The following is a 22,091-nucleotide window of genomic DNA, read 5'->3' on the forward strand; positions in this document are numbered from 1 at the left end:
TGTTTCATTCTTACTTCCTGTGGCTTTCTTTTTTCTTCTTTAAATTTTACTATTGAATTCTTTGTATACAAATTATTTTAATGTGAGGTGATGGAGTTGTTTTAAAAAAATTCATTAATCAATTTTTTTTACCTCCAATATGGGTTAAGGAAAATGTTCATATGTTAATATGAAATTGTGTTAAAATTTATGTATTTAGGGATAACTGGCATTTTAATACTATTGAATCCTAATTTATTTCTAACAATTTGTTAATATGATAATACAGTATTGTTGTCCATTTTATTTTCTAACTTGTTATTGTGGGGGATTGGAAAAACTATTGATTTTTATGTATCTTGTTAACAAGCTACCTTGTTGATTGTTGGCCTTTGGTAACATTCCTCAATTCTATCTTTTCTGTACTTGACAGTGAAAAATGTATGAGTGCTTATAATAGGTGGTTAACCTCATTGCATAGCTTTAGCTTTCATATGAGGTCTCTCACCCCGTCAAATTTGTTTGCTTTTCTTTCCTTATTTCTGTCAACTCTGTTTGACCTTGCTCTGCTATTCTTTCCTGGCAATCTTACCTTTTTCTAATTAAAAATTTTATCATAGTTGGAAAAAGTTGTGGACTTCTGATATATTTGGATGATGCCATGTTCTAAACATTTTGTTTTCCAGAAAATCTGTTCTTTTAGTAATGGGAAAAATAGTGACATTTTTACTTCCTATTTGTTTAGCTTTTATGAAATGTGGAAGTGAGGACACTACTCCAGTTATCATATTTGTTTCCAAAATGTTTGCAGTTGATACTAAGGCCTTGCCTCAGAATAAACCAAGGTAAGGGAAGTGGGACAGTTGGGCTGGGCTAGGAATATGGTATATATTTGGTGGGATGTCGTTGGGCTGTGGGTAGTGGGGGCACGGATAATGCTTTTCCTCCTCAACACAGAATTCATATCAAGCCGACCCTCAGGGTAACATACAATATGTACAGTAATGTATCCTTTTGTGATACCTCTGTAGGAGAAAGCTGTTGAAAGCAGCTCTGGGATATTGAATTGAAGTGATGTAAGTTTGAAGAATAGTGCTAGTAGTAGTAGCAACAGTTAACTTTTGTTGAACATGTCAGGTGAGTTCTAATCTAAGCCTGCCTTGTCTCATCTAATTCTGTCTACCTCAGTAGAGATTACAAATGTATGAGTATCTCTGCTTCCCCGTGTGTATTATGTGTGCCCGGGTGTGGTGGGTGTAGGAGAGGGATATTTCTCAAGTTCCAGAGTCTTGGGGAATCTGTCTATCTACATTTCCTGTTTTATATGTGAGTTCCCCTCCTTCTGTCTCTGCTGCTTGCCCCACTAGTTTAGATTCTGATCATCTCTTGTGGATATTGTTGCAGCAACTTCCTAGCTGGTTCTCCTGCCCCATCTTTAGTTCCACCGATCCACTTGCCATTCTTCCTTTAGAGTGATCTTTATAAGACTCAGCTATGAAGATATGTCTCTTGCTCAAAAACCGTTAATGATTCTCACTGCCTTGAGCAGTTTTGATTCAAGTGTGAAGTGTTGGCAATGATCTCAGTGGTACATAGGGAAACAAGTTTTAACTTACTTGGTTGGCATATGTATTTATTATTATTATTACTATTATTATTATTATTATACTTTAAGTTCTAGGGTACATGTGCATAATGTGCAGGTTTGTTACATATGTATACATGTGCCAGGTTGGTGTGCTGCACCGATTAACTTGTCATTTACATTAGGTTTATCTCCTAATGCTATCCCTCCCCCCTCCCCCCTCCCCACAATAGGACCCCCTGTGTGATGCTCCCCTTCCTGTGTCAAAGTGAACTCATTGTTCAATTCCCACCTGTGAGTGAGAACATGTGGTATTTGGTTTTCTGTTCTTGCAACAGTTTGCTGAGAATGATGGTTTCCAGCTGCATCCATGTCCCTACAAAGGACACGAACTCATCCTTTTTTATGGCTGCATAGTATTCCATGGTGTGTATGTGCCACATTTTCTTAATCCAGTCTGTCACTGATGGACATTTGGGTTGATTCCAAGTCTTTGCTATTGTGAATAGTGCCGCAATAAACATACGTGTGCATGTGTCTTTATAGCAGCATGATTTATAATCCTTCGGGTATATACCCAGTAGTGCGATGGCTGGGTCATATGGTACATCTAGTTCTAGATCTTTGAGGAATCGCCATACTGTTTTCCATAATAGTTGAACTAGTTTACAATCCCACCAACAGTGTAAAAGTGTTCCTATTTCTCCACATCCTCTCCAGCACCTGTTGTTTCCTGACTTTTGAATGATCGCCATTCTAACTGGTGTGAGATGGTATCTCATTGTGGTTTTGATTTGTATTTCTCTGATGGCCAGTGATGATGAGCATTTTTTCATGTGTCTGTTGGCTGTATGAATGTCTTCTTTTGAGAAATGTCTGTTCATATCCTTTGCCCACTTTTTGATGGGGTTGTTTGTTTTTTTCTTGTAAATTTGTTTGAGTTCTTTGTAGGTTCTGGATATTAGCCCTTTGTCAGATGAGTAGATTGCAAAAATTTTCTCCCATTCTGTAGGTTGCCTGTTCACTCTGATGGTAGTTTCTTTTGCTGTGCAGAAGCTCTTTAGTTTAATGAGATCCCATTTGTCAATTTTGGCTTTTGCTGCCGTTGCTTTTGGTGTTTTAGACATGAAGTCTTTGCCCATGCCTATGTCCTGAATGGTACTACCTAGGTTTTCTTCTAGGATTTTTATGGTATTAGGTCTAACATTTAAGTCTCTAATCCATCTTGAATTAATTTTCGTATAAGGAGTAAGGAAAGGATCCAGTTTCAGCTTTCTACTTATGGCTAGCCAATTATCCCAGCACCATTTATTAAATAGGGAATCCTTTCCCCATTTCTTGTTTCTCTCAGGTTTGTCAAAGATCAGATGGCTGTAGATGTGTGGTATTATTTCTGAGGACTCTGTTCTGTTCCATTGGTCTATATCTCTGTTTTGGTACCAGTACCATGCTGTTTTGGTTACTGTAGCCTTGTAGTATAGTTTGAAGTCAGGTAGCGTGATGCCTCCAGCTTTGTTCTTTTGACTTAGGATTGTCTTGGAGATGCGGGCTCTGTTTTGGTTCCATATGAACTTTAAAGCAGTTTTTTCCAATTCTGTGAAGAAACTCATTGGTAGCTTGATGGGGATGGCATTGAATCTATAAATAACTTTGGGCAGTATGGCCATTTTCACGATATTGATTCTTCCTATCCATGAGCATGGTATGTTCTTCCATTTGTTTATGTCCTCTTTTATTTCACTGAGCAGTGGTTTGTAGTTCTCCTTGAAGAGGTCCTTTACAATCCCTTGTAAGTTGGATTCCTAGGTATTTTATTCTCTTTGAAGCGATTGTGAGTGAAGTTCATTCATGATTTGGCTCTCTGTTTGGCTCTCTCTCTGTTACTGGTGTATAAGAATGCTTGTGATTTTTGCACATTAATTTTGTATCCTGAGACTTTGCTGAAGTTGCTTATCAGCTTAAGGAGATTTTGGGCTGAGACAATGGGGTTTTCTGAATATACAATCATGTCATCTGCAAAGAGGGACAATTTGACTTCTTCTTTTCCTAACTGAATGCCCTTGATTTCTTTCTCTTGCCTGATTGCCCTAGCCAGAACTTCCAACACTATGTTGAATAAGAGTGGTGAGAGAGGGCATCCCTGTCTTGTGCCAGTTTTCAAAGGGAATTTTTCCAGTTTTTGTCCATTCAGTATGATATTGGCTGTGGGTTTGTCATAAATAGCTCTTATGATTTTGAGGTACATTCCATCAATACCAAATTTATTGAGCATTTTTAGCATGAAGGGGTTGAATTTTGTCAAAAGCCTTTTCTGCATCAATTGAGATAATGATGTGGTTCTTGTCTTTGGTTCTGTTTATATGCTGGATTATGTTAATTGATTTGCGAATGTTGAACCAGCCTTCCATCCCAGGGATGAAGCCCACTTGATCATGGTGGATAAGCTTTTTGATGTGCTACTGGATCCGGTTTGCCAGTATTTTATTGAGGATTTTTGCATCGATGTTCATCAGGGATATTGGTCTAAAATTCCCTTTTTTTGTTGTGTCTCTGCCAGGTTTTGGTATCAGGATGATGTTGGCCTCATAATATGAGTTAGGGAGGATTCCCTCTTTTTCTATTGATTGGAATAGTTTCAGAAGGAATGGTACCAGCTCCTCCTTATACCTCTGGTAGAATTCAGCTGTGAATCCATCTGGTCCTGGACTTTTTTTGGTTGGTAGGCTATTAATTATTGCCTCCATTTCAGAGCCTGCTATTCGTCTACTCAGGGATTCAACTTCTTCCTTCTTTAGTCTTGGAAGAGTGTAAGTGTCCAGGAAATTATCCATTTCTTCTAGATTTTCTAGTTTATTTGTGTAGAGGTGTTTATAGTATTCCCTGATGGTAGTTTGTATTTCTGTGGGGTCAGTGGTGATATCCCCTTTATCATTTTTTATTGCGTCGATTTGATTCTTCTCTCTTTTCTTCTTTATTAGTCTTGCTAGTGGTCTGTCAATTTTGTTGATCTTTCCAAAAAACCAACTCCTGGATTCATTGATTTTTTGAAGGGTTTTTTGTGTCTCTATCTCCTTCAGTTCTGCTCTGATCTTAGTTATTTCTTGCCTTCTGCTAGCTTTTGAATGTGTTTGCTCTTGCTTCTCTAGTTCTTTTAATTGTGATGTTAGAGTGTCAATTTTAGATCTTTCCTGCTTTCTCTTGTGGGCATTTAGTGCTGTAAATTTCCCTGTACACACTGCTTTAAATGTGTCCCAGAGATTCTGGTATGTTGTATCTTTGTTCTCATTGGTTTCAAAGAACATCTTTATTTCTGCCTTCATTTCGTTATATACTCAGTAGTTATTCAGGAGCAGGTTGTTCAGTTTCCATGTAGTTGAGCGGTTTTGATTGAGTTTCTTAGTCCTGAGTTCTAGTTTGATTGCACTGTGGTCTGAGAGACAGTTTGTTATAATTTCTGTTCTTGTACATTTGCTGAGGAGTGCTTTACTTCCAATTATGTGATCAATTTTGGAATAAGTGCGATGTGGTGCTGAGAAGAATGTATATTCTGTTGATTTGGGGTGGAGAGTTCTATAGCTGTCTATTAGGTCTGCTTGCTGCAGAGATGAGTTCAATTCCTGGATATCCTTGTTAACTTTCTGTCTCATTCATCTGTCTAATGTTCATCTGTCTAATGTTCACAGTGGAGTGTTGAAGTCTCCCATTATTATTGTATGGGAGTCTAAGCCTCTTTGTAAGTCTCTAAGGACTTGCTTTATAAATCTGGGTGCTCCTGTATTGGGTGCATATATATTTAGGATAGTTAGCTCTTCCTGTTGAATTGATCCCTTTACCATTATGTAATGGCCTTCTTTGTCTCTTTTGATCTTTGATGGTTTAAAGTCTGTTTTATCAGAGACTAGGATTGCAACCCCTGCTTTTTTTTGTTCTCCATTTGCTTGGTAAATCTTCCTCCATCCCTTTATTTTGAGCCTATGTATGTCTCTGCATGTGAGATGGGTCTCCTGAATACAGCAAACTGATGGTTCTTGCCTCTTTATCCAGTTTGCCAGTCTGTGTCTTTTAATTGGAGCATTTAGTCCATTTACATTTAAGGTTAAGATTGTTATGTGTGAACTTGATCCTGCCATTATGATATTAACTGGTTATTTTGCTCGTTAGTGGATGCAGTTTCTTCCTAGCCTCGATGGTCTTTACATTTTGGCATGTTTTTGCAATGGCTGTACTGGTTGTTCCTTTCCATGTTTAGTCCTTCCTTCAGGGTCTCTTGTAAGGCAGGCCTGGTGGTGACAAAATCTCTAAGCATTTGCTTATCTGTAAAGGATTTTATTTCTCCTTCACTTATGAAACTTAGTTTGGCTGGATATGAAATTCTGGGTTGAAAATTCTTTTCTTTAAGAATGTTGAATATTGGCCCCCACTCTCTTCTGGCTTGAAGAGTTTCTGCCGAGAGATCTGCTGTTAGTCTGATGGGCTTCCCTTTGTGGGTAACCCGACCTTTCTCTCTGGCTGCCCTTAAGATTTTTTCCTTCATTTCAACTTTGGTGAATCTGGCAATTATGTGTCTTGGAGTTGCTCTTCTCAAGGAGTATCTTTGTGGCGTTTTCTGTATTTCCTGGATTTGAATGTTGGCCTGCCCTACTAGGTTGGGGAAGTTCTCCTGGATGATATCCTGAAGAGTGTTTTCCAACTTGGTTCCATTTTCCCCCTCACTTTCAGGCACCCCAATCAGACGTAGATTTGGTCTTTTTACATAATCCCATACTTCTTGCAGGCTTTGTTCATTTCTTTTTCTTCTTTTTTCTTTTGGTTTCTCTTCTTGCTTCATTTCATTCATTTGATCCTCAATCACTGATACTCTTTCTTCCAGTTGATCGAGTCAGTTACTGAAGCTTGTGCATTTGTCACGTATTTCTCGTGTCATGGTTTTCATCTCTTTCATTTCTTTTATGTCCTACTCTGCATTAATTACTCTAGCTATCAATTCTTCCACTTTTTTTTCAAGATTTTTAGTTTCTTTGCGCTGGGTACGTAATTCCTCCTTTAGCTCTGAGAAGTTTGATGGACTGACGCCTTCTTCTCTCATCTCGTCAAAGTCATTCTCCGTCCAGCTTTGATCCGTTGCTGGCGATTAGCTGCGCTCCTTTGCCGGGGGAGATGTGCTCTTATTTTTTGAATTTCCAGCTTTTCTGCCCTGCTTTTTCCCCATCTTTGTGGTTTTATCTGCCTCTGGTCTTTGATGATGGTGATGTATTGATGGGTTTTTGGTGTAGGTGTCCTTCCTGTTTGATAGTTTTCCTTCTAACAGTCAGGACCCTCGGCTGTAGGTCTGTTGGAGATTGCTTGAGGTCCACTCCAGACCCTCTTTGCCTGGGTATCAGCAGCAGAGGCTGCAGAAGATAGAATATTTCTGAACAGCGAGTGTACCTGTCTGATTCTTGCTTTGGAAGCTTCCTCTCAGGGGTGTACTCCACCCTGTGAGGTGTGGAGGGTCAGACTGCCCCTAGTGGGGGATGTCTCCCAGTTAGGCTACTCAGGTGTCAGGGACCCACTCGAACAGGCAGTGTGTGCCTTCTCAGATCTCAATCTCCGTGTTGGGAGATCCACTGCTCTCTTGAAAGCTGTCAGACAGAGTCATTTGCGTCTGCAGAGGTTTCTGCTGCTTTTGTTGTTGTTTAGTTGTGCCCTGTCCGCAGAGGTGGAGTCTACAGAGACAGGCAGGTTTCCTTGAGCTGCTGTGAGCTCCACCCAGTTCGAGCTTCCCAGTGGCTTTGTTAACCTACTTAAGCCTCAGCAATGGTGGGCGCCCCTCCCCCAGCCTCGCTGCTGCCTTGTGGTTAGATTGCAGACTGCTGTGCTAGCAATGAGGGAGTCTCCGTGGGCATGGGACCCTCCCGGCCAGGTGTGGGATACAATCTCCTGGTGTGCCCGTTTGCTTAAAGCACAGTATTGGGGTGGGAGTTACCCGATTTTCCAGGTGTTGTGTGTCTCAGTTCCCCTGGGTAGGAAAAGGGATTCCCTTCCCCCTTGTGCTTCCCAGGTGAGGCGATGCCTGGCCCTTCTTCAGCTCTTGCTGGTTGGGCTGCAGCAGCTGACCAGCACCGATTGTCCAGCACTCCCTAGTGAGATGAACCCAGTACCTCAGTTGAAAATGCAGAAATCACCAGTCTTCTGTGTCGCTCGCGCTGGGAGTTGGAGACTGGAGCTGTTCCTATTCAGCCATCTTGCTCCGCCCCCGGCATATGTATTTTAATGTGTATTTGTGTGTATTGTCTGTGTATGTCAAGTGATAAAGCCTTTACTGTGATGAGATTTTAAAGTTTTATTGAGTTCAAAATGTTTGTGCATTTAAATAAGTATTAAATAAATAATATGCAGTTATAGCAGAAATCATGAAAATAATATGTGAGTGACTGAAGGTCAGATCATCAGCCTGTGAAATAAACTTAACCTGTCTTAGTGGCATTTCAGGCCCACCGTGACCTGACCCCAAACCATGTTTTGACTAGATTTTTATTTCTGTTTCTCTAATATACTAGTGTCTGAACAAATGTCATATCTTTACTTGTGCTGTTCCTCCATCTGAGAAGGCTTCTTTTCCTCTGATAAAATTCTGTTTGTCCTTCAGGAAAAAGGTTATGCATTGTTTTTTAGTACTTTCCTAGTGATTTGGACATAGGCGTATTCAATAATTTTTGCCCTGGGGATAAGTAAAGGAATAGATGGGTGAGTGAATGAAGAATCCGAATGGGGGAATGAACAGTTCAGTGAATGGGTGAATCAATGGCTAAATTAGTAAGTAAATAAGGGAATAATGGAACGAATGAATGCCTAATTATGAATCTAGACTACTCCCAGATAATATTTCAGTGCTACATGTAGTAACAATTTCTTGTACTAACAATTTTAGGATATTGGATGGTTTTTGGCCATTGGGAGTATCTGAGAGATTCCAGTAGAATCATAGGGAATATCAGAGAATTGGATAACTTGCTGTTAAGATTTGAAATACATGTATTTATATCATTAAAAATTCCTACCTCTACCCATCCTTCATTTTCTTGCTGATGAATAATAGTATTATTATGCCTCTACTATTAATTACATTTTCTGTGAACTTTTTTCTTAATAATTCATCATATGGGCCGGGCGCGGTGGCTCAAGCCTGTAATCCCAGCACTTTGGGAGGCCGAGACGGGCGGATCACGAGGTCAGGAGATCGAGACCATCCTGGCTAACACGGTGAAACCCCGTCTCTACTAAAAATACAAAAAACTAGCCGGGCGAGGTGGCAGGCGCCTGTAGTCCCAGCTACTCCGGAGGCTGAGGCAGGAGAATGGCGTAAACCCGGGAGGCGGAGCTTGCAGTGAGCTGAGATCCGGCCACTGCAGTCCAGCCCGGGCTACAGAGCAAGACTCCGTCTCAAAAAAAAAAAAAAAAAAAAAAAAAAAAATAATAATAATAATAATAATTCATCATATGCTTTTCTGATTTTAGTATATTTTTGGTAGTGCAATCCATTCTATTCCATGAAGTTTTTTACTGATTTTATTTTTGTCATTTGTTTTTTAACCAGTATATCAGGTTCAACAATTGTTATGTAATAATATACTGTTTTCAGGTATACCTGGTAAGGTCATCATCATTACTTTGTTCTTTTCCATCTTCTAGCTCATTTTTTTTTTCATTTAAGTTTTATTTGTAAAATTTAGGAAAATGTACCATGGGAAGTTGGTTTGATAGCATTTTCATCTCCATCGTGTTAAATACCCAAGCCAGGAATAACAGAGTATTATTTTCCTTTCGTATAGAGTACAATGTATTAGTGATATGTGCCAGGGAGAAAAGTAAGGCAGGAAATGGGATTCGGCATCCGCAAAGCCTAAAAATTTTTCCCTAACTTACTGAAGAGACTGACATTTACTCATTGCTCAACAGTGCCGCTTTGGGTGTAAATGAAGTGTGGGACTGTTACAGGACTTTCTCCTCTGTTCTTGTGTTCTTGTCTCTTTTCTTTGCTTCTTCAAATTCACCTTCCAGCCTGACATTTGAATCTTCAGTCAGCATTCTCACCTCTGGTCTCCTTCATCTCAGTATTAGTAACTATTGTCCCTTTAAGAAGTAACATCCATGGTTAGTTTAACTATAGCCTAAATAACTTCCCACTCACAGTTGTTTCCTCACTAGTAGGGCCCCATTTTCTTGTAATTACATTTCTTTTTGTTCTCAGCAAATGCTGGACACACAGTGGTTACTTTTTACACATCCCTCTAATTACTATCTACTTTGTTCCCCTCTACCATCATTCCCAGTGCCCACAGCAGTGCATGGCACACAGTAGTTGTTAACTGGATGGATGGATAGAAACATAGACAGACAGCAAGCGTCTATACAGTTGATGCTTACTTAATGACTGTACATGCTGATTATTCCAGATCACTTCATGAACTTAGGCACATGAGGATTTAATCTGCAAGGTGAACAAATACACTTCTTTTTTCACTAAAACTAAAGTGAAATCACATTTATGTAAGATGACGATTTTGTCATCTTTAATTCCTCCTGAAGGAAAGACATAACCTGGCGATAATGAGCATAGACTTTAGAGCCATACAGATCTGGATTTGAATGATGGCTCCTCCATTTAAAATCTGTGTGACTTTGGGTCGAGTTACTGAAGTTTTCAAAGTCTCCCTTTTCTTGTGTGTAAAATAGGAATATGATATCTACTTCATTGAATGGTTGTGATAAATTATGTGCTATAATATATGTAAAGTGATTAACACAGTCTCTGGATCATAGTGATAAACCCATTGGAAGAGACCATTTCTCTGTAGATACTAGCAGATACCTCTGGTATTTTTTCCCTTCTACTCTAACAATAAAAATGTGTTCTGCATTTATATTTTAATTCACACTTTTCAGATATTCTTATGAGTTTTTAACAAAAGTCTAGAAACAAGGAAAGTTGTCTAAGGATTGGTTGAAGGAACAGCTAGAGTGCTCAGCCTGGGGAAAAGAAGGGAGGCAGGGAAGGCATGAATGCAGGTGATTGAAAGGAAAGGGGAGGGAAGTAGGTTTGTTAGATGTTGCTCCAGAGGAGAGAACTGCGGCCATAGCTAGAAATTGCGAGGAAGCAGAGTTCATTCCGTATTTGAAAGTTCTGACATTTAGAACTTCCTGTAATGAGGAGCTTGTCTCTTGCGGTGGTAGTGTGGCCCCCTAGTGCCAGCAGTTTTGATTGCCTAATGAGGCACCTGACCAAGCCAGGCTCAAGGATTGTTTCTCATGTTTTTGTATTCTATTGCACAGCCCAGTGACCTGCAGCAGAGTGAGTGTGAGTGGAAGGGCCTGCTCTTGGAACTAAACCATTGATTTTGAGGGACAGGTGCTAAGGACGGCAGAAGTAGTGTCTAGTCCTGGACACTAGGACTAGAGAAGTCTTGTCTAGCAGGAAGATATCTGAAGAGTATAGCAGTGGACAGTCAACAATTTAAGCAGTCACCTTCCAGGTTAGCTTACATGAACTAGAAAGGTAGAAGGAGTTAGGCCACTTTGAATCAGGAGCCCTACGGGTATGTGGCCATTTGGAAGGCAAGTAGGCAGAATGGCTACCTGCATGGCTTCCATGGCTTACAGAGAGGGGAGGGGAATATGGCATGGCAAGATGGGGATGAAGGTGAAGGTTATCAGTTAGGTGTGAAGTCTGAAATAAAGCAGGAATCATAATGTCAACGGTGAGGGACAACACGGGAGAGAGGCACAAAGTGTTGGGACCAGGAAGAGTTGTCCAGCTTCAAGAGCTGGAGCATAAAGTTAGGACCATAGGATTAGCCTGAGTGCTTTGATGCTCAGTCCCGGAGTATCAGGAGGCTAAAGATGCCATTATTCTATCAGCCTTAGGACATGGATTGGTCTTGTTCATGTGCTGGAGTTGAGCATGCAGGTAGGTTCATAAGGACCCCTACATGGGAAGGGAGCCAAGTCCTAGGAAACAGTCTACCTACCTGGTTTCTACCTTCCAAACCCAAACTCCCAAACAGAATTTGTGTTCGCCTTAGTGCTCCCCTTTTGTCAACAACTTTTTGGTATTAAAACTCGGAATGCCTTCTCTATATCCTGACAGACATGAGGGTAATTCTTCAGGAAAAATAGTTTAACTACCTTCCCCACCCCCTCTCCTTCTCACCCCCAGGGGAAAACCACATATACACACCCACACCCTGCCTTTTCTGTGGTGGTACTTCTTGGGTCTAACACAGTGGCTAATATTTCAGTTTGACCTTCTAGTCCTGATGACTTGCCAGCACTCATCCTGACCTTGAACCCTTCCTCTTGAACCCCGGTTATTGAGGCCTTATGCTTGTTTCCATGCCAGGGTTGTTCCAAACCCTGATATCTGTCACTCTTTCCCCTCCTTCTTCCTGTTCTTTGCCTTTTCCAGAAGGAATATAGGCATCTGAGAAAGGTTCCATACTATTGTACATTGCTCCAGATAGGGACTTGGGCTCTTACATGTCAGTTCATAAGCTCAGAATAGTTGGGACACAGCATTATTAGAGAGAGGCTGATAGACCCTCTCCTGTTGCTACAGACAGGGAGAGGACTTGGAGAAAACTGCCTGGAATGCAGCTGGGGACCAATCTTCATCTTACCCAGCCATATCAATACTTGCTGTTTCCCTGCTTCACTAAACTGAGAGATGCTTGATGTTGCCAGATGATAACATATTTGTGATACCCTGTAGGCCTGTCACTCAAGAAGAAATTGCTCAGAGACGTGAGCGTGCAAGACAAAGGCATGCAGAGAAGCTTGCAGCAGCACAGGGACAGGCACCCTTGGAGCCCACCCAAGATGGCAGTGCCCTTGAAACATGTCCAAAAGGAGAGGAGCCAAGAGGTATAACTTTCCTAAGTAGGCTCTGTTGCAAAGTGTTTGCCTTTTTGCTTAACTTGGGACACTCATCCTTTAGTTCTTGAGCTTTTTAGCTTTAATCATAGTTTTTATCAATATTCTTTCCATTCTTGGTGTTTTGGTTTGTTTTCTTTTTTTCTGAAACTGGACCAAACATCATATTCACTCTTCCTTCTGTGTTTCCAGACAGTTCTTGAATTAAGAGGGCATTCTTGGCACTAATTATCTTTTTGTTTCTGGCAGGTGACGAGTAACAGGTGGAAAGTATGACCCCTAAACCTGTGCTCCAGGAAGAAGACAACCAAGAGTCTTTTATTGCATTTGCTCGAGTGTTCAGTGGTGTGGCTCGAAGAGGAAAGAAAATTTTCGTCTTGGGGTCAAATACAGTCCTCTTGAGTTTTTACAAAGGGTAAGAATTGAAAGTAAAATATTTAGATATTGTTTCTCAAGGGTCTGATATCTTTTCACATTTTGTTGGGACTGGCGATGATCTTATTGGTAGATTTATTTTGTCTCTGGAAAGGCACACTTGAGTGACTGTGTATCTCCGTTTGTGTTGCTTTAATAACGTTTGTCATGTATGTCTCAGTAGCATTAAGGAAACCAAATCAGTATGTGGACCAAATTTTCAGGCCTTGTTTAATTATAAGGCTTTTCTCTTCTAGGCAAGAATCACCTTGTGGTTAGAGAAAAGAACTGATAAGAGCAGATGTCATGCTGGAGCCAGGGCAATGGCCAATCTTTGAGAAATAGGAAGATCCAAAAACTAGCTGGCTCAGGCCAAAGGTTGGGCCGTGAGCAGGGGATAGGCAGGAGTTGCATGGCACACTGACCCTGAGTCTGGTCAGGAGGGTCTGTAAGTAGGTGAACAGGCAGCATCTAAAAATGCCTGAGCCAAGGGGCAAACAGAGATCACAGGCTAGAGATGTCTCAGAACATTTTTGGAAGTAAGCAAGATATATGCATTGTAATTATATCATAATTAAATAATAGAGGTCATAGGATGAAGATAGTGCCAGAGGTCCAAGTAGCCAGTCTGGATCAGCACAAAGCAGTAAGCTAGGAAATTGTCAGCTGGCACCGTGGAGCATCATGAGCAGAGAAACACATGCTCCTCTCTGTCCAGGAAGCAGCCTGTCTGTAGATAAACCAGGGAAGCTTTGGTACTTGGCTACAAGTGAGACAGAAGGAGGTAGCAGTTGAAGAAAATCTGTTGGTTTTTCTTTGCCTTGAATGCTTATTCCATGAGTTTTAGCACTTTAATCCTTGGAGAGTGCAATGCTGCTGGCAGTTAAGCCTTCCTTGTTGAGCTTTGGCGTGTTTTAATTTAGTAAGAAAGATCATAGTACTTGGTGTGTATAGGGTTATATTTTATGGGAGTCTGAAAGTGATATACTATATATAAAAACTCATCTATGATTATCTTGGCTTGGACATAATTGATAGTTTGCAGTTTATCAGTAAGGGCCAAGTATCAGTTAATTTTTTTCTTTTTTTGTGAAGGTAAATGAGCCAGAAATTTGTATTTAGTGAAACATTGATTTATTTGGCATTACAAATTCCGTGAACAATCCAGTTGATCTCTGCATAGTGTTTCTTTGCTACAGGTTGAAATCAGTTGCTTATGTGTCTCATGTCTTAAGCAGGAATGATACAATACATTGACAGCTCAAATAGCTTCTTATTTCAGTAATCAGAGCACCATAAAACCTAATTCCAACTGCTTAAAAAAGAAACCTGAAATATTTCAGACCTACCCTCAAAGTAACCCCTACCCAGAATTTGTGTTCATCCTTTGTGTTAGTTTTCAGTTACTGCATATTACAGATTACAGCACATTTAGCAGCTTGAAACATTACACATTTTACCATCTCACAGTTTCTGTGAGTTAGAAAACCACACATGGCTTAGCTACATCTTCTCCTTAGGGTCTCACAAAGCCGTGACCAGAATGTTGGCCAGGGTGCATTCTCATCTGGAGGACTGACTGATGAAGAACCTGCTTCCAAGCTCACTAAAGGTTGTTGTCAGAATTCATATATTTGCACCTGTAGAACTGAGAGTCCCGGATTTTTCTGGCCTTTGGCTTCCGTCAGCTCCTAGAGGCCACCTACAGTTTCTTGTCATGTGGACCTTCCCAACTTGGAGGCTTACTTCATCAAGTCATATAAGAGACTAGAAGGAGTCTCCTAGCAAGACAGAGTCCTGTATGATGGTATAGAATCACAGTGTGACATCTCATCACCTTTGCCATATTCTGTTTTTTAGAAGAAGCAAGTCACAGGTCCCACTCACACTCGGGAAGAAGGCTTCAAAGCAAAGGCGTGAACACCAGGAAGCAGGCATCATGGGAGGGGCACCTTTCGTCTGCCTGTCACATCCTTCTCTTGTTTTCTTTATAGTTTTACAACCCGAGTGTGCTTTTCTAAAGAATATTGTCACATTTGCATGCTTTTGAAACTTTGTATAAGTGGAATTTTACTGTAGCTATTCTACAACTTGCCTTTTTTTTTTTTTAAACTTAACATTGTGAGATTAATCTATGTTAATGCCTATTCCCGCAGTTCGTTTATTGTTCAGTGTGGCATAGGATTCCTTTACTTAAATGTACATTTTAATTATACGATTTTTTGTCACAATATATTTGCTGTGTTTTTTTTTTTTTTTTCAAATCTAAGCAATGCTACCTTGGTTATTTTTGTATATGTCTCCTTATGCACATTTACAAGAAATTCTAGGGAATATACCTATAGTGGAGTTGCCTTGGTAATCTGCTTAACAAGATAATTCCAATTTATTGTCCAAAGTAGTTCTGATTTACACTCCCAATAGGAGCGTTTAACAGTTCCAATTGTTCCACATGCTCCCCAAAATGTGGTTGTTGATTTGTGCCAGTTTTGATTTGTGCTTTTGATTTGTGCCATTCTGATGGGTATGATATGGTGCTTTGCAGTTTTAGTTAACATTTTCCTTGTTACTCTTGTAATATGTTCATTGATCAATCTTGTGTTCTAGTGTGAAGATATTAATAGTTCTTGGAGTCATTTCCCTGTTTTTCTATTATGCTACTTTATTGTTTTAAATACTGCTTTTCACATGTCCTTTGTATATTCTGGATACTAATTCCTTGTCACTTTTGAATTTTGCAAATTTCTTCTCCAGTGTAAAACTTGTTTTTACTTTCCATTTGGTACCTTTTAATAGGCAGAAGTTCTCAATTTAAATGCAGTTGAATTATCATTATTTTATGGGTTTTGCTTTTTGCATCTTAAGAACATTGAATCTAAGTCTATATTGAAGTCACAAAACTTTCTCTTATGTTTCCTTCTAAAGTTTAATATTTTACCTTTCATGTTTAAATATTTGATTCAATGTTTGTGAAGAAGGGATCCAGGTTCAGTTTTTCCTCATATAAATATCCAGCTGTTACAACATTATTGAATAGTCCATCTTTATCCACTAATTTGCCTTGTCTACTCTGTCATAAATCAGATTGTTACTTATGTACATAGATCTGTTTCTGGACTAATTTTATTTTTTCTGGTTGTCTCTAACTGTCTCTGTTCAGTGCTGTTTTCATTTTTCAATGTTTTGACATCAAAAAGACCAAATCCCTTTACCATGTTTTTCTTTGTTAGTGTCTTGTTTGTTCCTGACTCTTTGCTCCTGTATATCAAGTTTATGGTCAACTTGTCAGCTTCTATGAAAAGCCCTGTTGAGGCTTTGATTGGAATTACTTTATGTCCATACACCTATTTGTCATGAATCAGCATTTTATAATACAGCATCTTTCCTTCCATGAATGTATTAGGTTTATTTATCCGTTTATTTAGGTCATTTTAAATGTCTTTCATAAAGTTTTATAGTTTTATTTATAAAGCGTTTTGATTACTTTTGTTAGATTTATTACCAGCTATCTTATATTTTGTTGCTATTCTAAAAATCGTTTTAAATATACATATTTTATATTTATTGCTATTTATTCTATTTATGCATTTTCTATTCCTATAGAAGTATAATTAACTTTTGTATATTGATCTTGCATTTTTGCCACCTTGCTAAGCTGTCTTACTAATTACAACTTACCTGTAGCTTGTTTTAAGTGGATGGTCATATTGTGTAGATAATTCCATTTATTTCTATTCATTTCTTATAATCTTTCTATCTCTCAGCCCATCTTTAGAGCTACTTTGAGAGTTGTCATTGTGTCAGAACACATACATTTAGATGTAACATGTGCCTTCATTTTCATGAAGTTTCTAGAGTCTACCCTAGCACAGGGGCCTCACCTTCCTCTGAACCTTTATAGATTTACTTGCCTATACTACCTTTTTGTTGGTCACTCTGTGCTTGTGATGTTAGTAATATTTGTATATGTTGTATCTCAGCCATTTTTTCTCTTCATAGCATTAGGGCAGCACCCCAGGCCTATGAGCACCAAAGATTGGTTGGTTGGTTAATTGAAATGCTTTCTGGGTACTTGCATTTATATGGTAGATATATTTCTGAAGACTTCACACAATGCAAAATTTGAATCATTTGAGACAGTATTTCCGTAAGAATAAATATGATGTACGGGGAACTAATAAATCGAATGTACTTGTACTTATATATTTTTGCTGTAAATGTACTCTATTCTCTCATTAATGTGTTCCTAATATGTCACAGCATGCTCTTCCATATGAACAATATAGCATATAATAGCAGTCTGACCTTTTTTTGGCATTTTTATCACATCTAACTACCCTTCCAAAGTCATTCTTTTGTGTTACTTGGCACTAGCACCAGCCCTTGTTGAATACTTGAAGAACATTATAATAGTAAAACAACTTTAAATGATAATAGTAATAATGAGTGTTCAAATAATAGCACAGTAGCCACCAGAACTGGTGTATGACGTGGTTCATATAAATAACTTAACCAGGGGTTATGGGGATCACCTAAACTGACAATACCAGGTCACAACAGAATTTATATTACTTAGCCATAAAGCTTATGATTAAATGGGAATCTAGACAATTTTTTAGTATTTGAGAAGTTTCAGTATTTCAAATTTTACTCATAAAGTGAAACTTTTTTTGTATCACACCATTTCAAATGTTCATATTTCAGGTTTACATGAAATGTTGCTATACAATATCTTACTGGTGAATAAAAATAACTTTACAAATACCAATTAATGCTTCCAAATGCCTCCTTACTTGTCTTCAATCATTTTTCTTTGCCCAGGTACCATTAGGCTTCTCAGCTCCACCAGATGACCTCCCCCCAGTCCCCCACATGGCATACTGTGCTCTGGAAAACCTGTATCTTCTGATGGGAAGAGAACTGGAGGTACCTCCAGGAAATGTGCTAGGTAGGGTGATGCTGTTTATTATATCCTTATTCCATTTTAGGAGATTATCTAACTCGTCACTGAAACTTTAGTGAAATTTTTGAAGGGAATAACTTTATTCTTTAGTTTGATAATTTTTTTTCCCTGGTATCTTTAACTTAGTACATTTGAGTAACTAACATGGAGATCAGTTACTTTCTGTGAATTATAGTAGCTGTTTTAAAAATGTTTTGCTTAAGTAATTTGTAAGTGCTGTAGCCCAAGCTGAAGTTCCATTTATTTCAGAGTGAGAGGGGAAATTCCTGCTCACATAAAGTCAATCTAGATGACTAAGGCATTTCTGGTTCTACAGATTAGATTCTAAATTGTTGGAAACTATTCTGATGTAAAGGTCTATTTAAAGTCATTGCTTTTTTTCCCAATGCTTTTATCCTTTGAGCATTGCTTTGCTAAGATTAGTTGATTGTCGGTTTATATCTGTAAATATTATTCTTCATCTCCTTAATATTATCACTTGTTTGACTTCTGCTCCTCATGTGCAGAATTCACTTTTTGGGATTCTTAGTGCAAACCTAAAGACTCAGATGAAGAAATTTATCTTGGATCCAGAGTATATTATAGAATACTGTATCCCATTGTACTGTTAGATTCTGAACCCTTAGGGTCATTGTCAGCTATGGAGCTATTTATTGAGTGATTGCTTGGTTTGGGAATTCTCAGCTTTTTAGAAAAAGCTTTAATTTTTTTTAAAAAAGTCTAGTCTGTTGGTCCAGAATAGCTAATGGTTTGCCTGGATTTTATAGATTTAAATCCAAGAAATTTGCCAAAGCATGTTGCCATTCACCTACAGAGATACATTCTTTTCTTTCTTTAATTTTTTGGCATGATATTTGTAGAATGCTTAGCTTCTCATCATTGTTACCTATTTTCTTTCATCCCTTTGGAAAATGCCATTTAACCTTAACACTTGATATACCTTTGTAAGCTGCCACAGCCAACTTTATCAGAAAAGGACATTGGAAGAATGGAAAACATCCTACTTTTGTTCATAAGACTTCCTTGAGATTACTGTATTGCTCAGATTAAATGGAACATTAGGTATATCTCCAACATGATGCTCAAGGGAAAGAAAAGGTATTCTGCTGAGTGAATGGTTTTTATACGATCTTCTCTAATTAAGGCCTGGTGCTTGTGTTCTTTCCCTAGTAGAGGATGAGAATGTGACATGCATTGGTTTCTGGTTTTCTTTTTTCTTTCTGTTGCTGAATTTCTAGATGGTGTCCAGGACTGAGGTTAAGTGGTGTGTAAGGAGAGAAACCATTTCTCTCTTTTCTGCTTCCCAAGGCAGCCTTGGCTCTGCCATATGGTACAGGGAGACAAAGCTACTATAAGCTAAAACTTTTCATTTTTTCTTAGAGAAGAGATACACCTTGACTTCTTTTATTGATCTTTTAAAAAAGTGAGAGGGTAGCACAACATGGGGTAAGGATGAAGTTGACTAAATTTTGTTTAGCAAATTTACTTATATAAGACTAAGCCAGATGGACAACTACTTTGTTTAGATAGAAGAGGAAAAGTCAGATTTATTTCCTATATGAGTTAGGATTGTATTTAGGTGTAAGTAACCAGAAAACTAACTGCAGAGTCTTAAACTTCACTCAGTAGGAAGCCCAAGGGTGGACAGTCCAGGACTGGTGTCACGACTCTTTTGTGTCATCAGGGAGCCAGTGGCTCAGCATGTGGCTTTTGTGCCCATAGAAGCAAGATGGCCTTGTATCTCTGTGAATCATATCCGCATTCCTCACAGGAAGAGAGTACAAGGGTCAAGACCTTCTAACAGGATTGATGTTTTTATTTGGAAAGAAATGGCCTCTCTAGTGACTTCTGTATATATTGTCATTTTTGTAATTTTGTCATATGTCCACTCCTAGCTGCCGGGGAGGCCCGAGATTGAGTGTTTTACTCTTCCAGCCTCTGTAGTTAAGGCAAAAATTACTGGGGTTGTGAATGGCTTTTGAATAGCCAGTCCACACTCTTAGAGCTGCATTTGCTTTCCATTCACCTGGTGATGCCTGAGGTGCCTCCGTTAAGGTTCTGTTTTCTTTACATTAAAGAGAAAGATAGTCCACCAGAAGGATTTTGAGTGTAACACTGAAGGAATTGGAATGCAACCAACCACTTTGATGGGACTTTTTGAATTGAAACATATAGTAATTGTTTTTCTTTTATTAATTGAAATCTAATTGAGTCCCCTGCATGACTAGGAAGGATGAGTATACCAAAATTACGGCCATAGTTTTGCCACTAACTAGTTATATGGCCTCAGGCCAGTTATGTAACCTTGCTGGGCTTGTTTTCCCAAATGATTTGAAATGGAGCAATGATTACTAATATTTCTTGTGATAGAAATAGAAACAGCCACTTTTAATTTTTTTATAAGAAGACTGGATTCCCAGGGATACTTTTATTTATCCTAACTGTGATTTGTCATATATCCTCAACTTTAAAGATAAAGCATTAAATAACATTGCATGGAGTATATTTTATTGCTGTAGCTATAAAATACTAACAAAATTGTATTTATAATTTTTTGGTAAAATACAAACAGAATTGAAGTCTAAAATTGTCATTATATGATGACAGGTTGACATCCTAAGTGGACATGGAGTGAGGTAAACATTTTTTACTTATGTCATGAAGATCTTCCCTGGATTTTGTCAGTTTCCCAGTGGCTTAAAAAAAGTTCTAAACTAGATTATCTTCAAGATTGCTTCTAGCTTTTAACATTTCTTAAAAACCTTATTTCAGTAATTAGGATATTTCCCTCCCTAGTGTTTATTAGGAGGAACAGTAAATGTTTTGATACGATTGCTTAGTTCGATGGATAACCCATTTTAATGGCTTCATTAAAACATCTTGAACTGGTTACCTGCCTTAAAGTCATAGGATTACCTTTTTAGGCAAATTTTACTTGTTCCTTGATTAAAAATATGTAGCATATGTTGGCAGTAGCAGCAGTCTCATAAGCCAGGGTGTTTATTAAAAGCAATTTTTCAAAGCTAGGAGTAAGTTTAAGACAGGACAGAAGAGGCCAAAGAGTCTGGTATATTAAGGGGTGAGAAGAAAACTGCCTAAGAGAAGGCTAGCTGGCAGCCACAGGTAATAAATGCTGGGGTTCCAGCTTTTGGCTTTCTAGGGTGAGTTGACTGCCACCAGGTATGTCAGTGCATTTTTATTTTTCTTTGAAACAGATTTGTCTTCTCAGGTAGTTTTGAAATGGAAAGAATAAGATGGCTGCATTTGGCTGAAATAATCTATATGCTCCAATTACCTGTTGTTGCATAATAAAACACTCAAAACCTAGTAACTTAAAATAAAGATAGTCCTTATTTTTTCAAGCATCTGCCATTCAGGCATGGTTTGGTGGGAACGGCTTGTCTCTTCCATGTGGTGTCTTTTTTTTTTTTTTTTGAACAGTTTCCCTCTTGTTGCCCAGGCTGGAGTGCAATGGAGCAATCTCGGCCCACTGCAACCTCTTCCTCCTGGGTTCAAGAGATTCTCCAGCTTCAGCCTCCTGGGTAGCTGAGATTACAGGCACCCACCACCATGCCCAGCTAACTTTTGTATTTTTAGTAGAGACGGGGTTTCACCATGTTGGCCAGGCTGCTCTCAAATTCTTGGCCTCAGGTGATTCACCCTCTTCAGCCTCTCAAAGTGCTGGGATTACAGGCATGAGCCACCACGCCTGGCCCCACGTGGTGTCTATTGAGACGGCCCAAAGCCGGGGCTAAAGCCATATGAAGGCTATTTCAAGCACATGTCTGGAGGCTGATGCCAGTTGTTGTCTGGAACCTTGACTGGGAGTGGAACTAAGGCCTTTCCATATGGCTGCTTGGCTTCCTTACAGCATGGTGGCTAAGTTTTACGGGTGAGCGACCCAACAAGGAGAGCCAGGAGGAAGGTATATCATGTTTTATGACCTAGCCTTCAAAGCCTTCAGCCCCACTTCTGCCACATTCTGTTTATTAGAAGTGAGTCACTGCACCTGGCCCATGTTCAAAGGGAGGGAACTGACTCTGCCTTTTGATGGGAGGCATGTCAAAGTATTTGTGGATGTGTTTAAAACAACCACATTGCTAGTCATAGATAATTTCTTGTTTCCTTCTGCATTTTAACAGACACATGACAGGACACATATAAAGAGATGTTCATAGTGATCAGGGCAGGCCTGTAAACTTCATCTTTTTTACTTTTGTTAAACTTTGAGAAAAAGTTGTA

At 39.0% G+C, this 22,091-nt stretch overlaps 1 pseudogene; it reads left to right on the forward strand.

The window, feature by feature from the left end:
- Positions 1-19,691, forward strand: part of LOC103231494 (elongation factor-like GTPase 1) — a 52,216-nt pseudogene extending 32,525 nt beyond the window's left edge.
- The last annotated feature ends 2,400 nt before the right edge of the window (positions 19,692-22,091 follow it).

Source organism: Chlorocebus sabaeus, chromosome 29 (genome assembly GCF_047675955.1).
Source record: "Chlorocebus sabaeus isolate Y175 chromosome 29, mChlSab1.0.hap1, whole genome shotgun sequence".
Classification (NCBI taxonomy): Eukaryota; Metazoa; Chordata; class Mammalia; order Primates; family Cercopithecidae; genus Chlorocebus; species Chlorocebus sabaeus.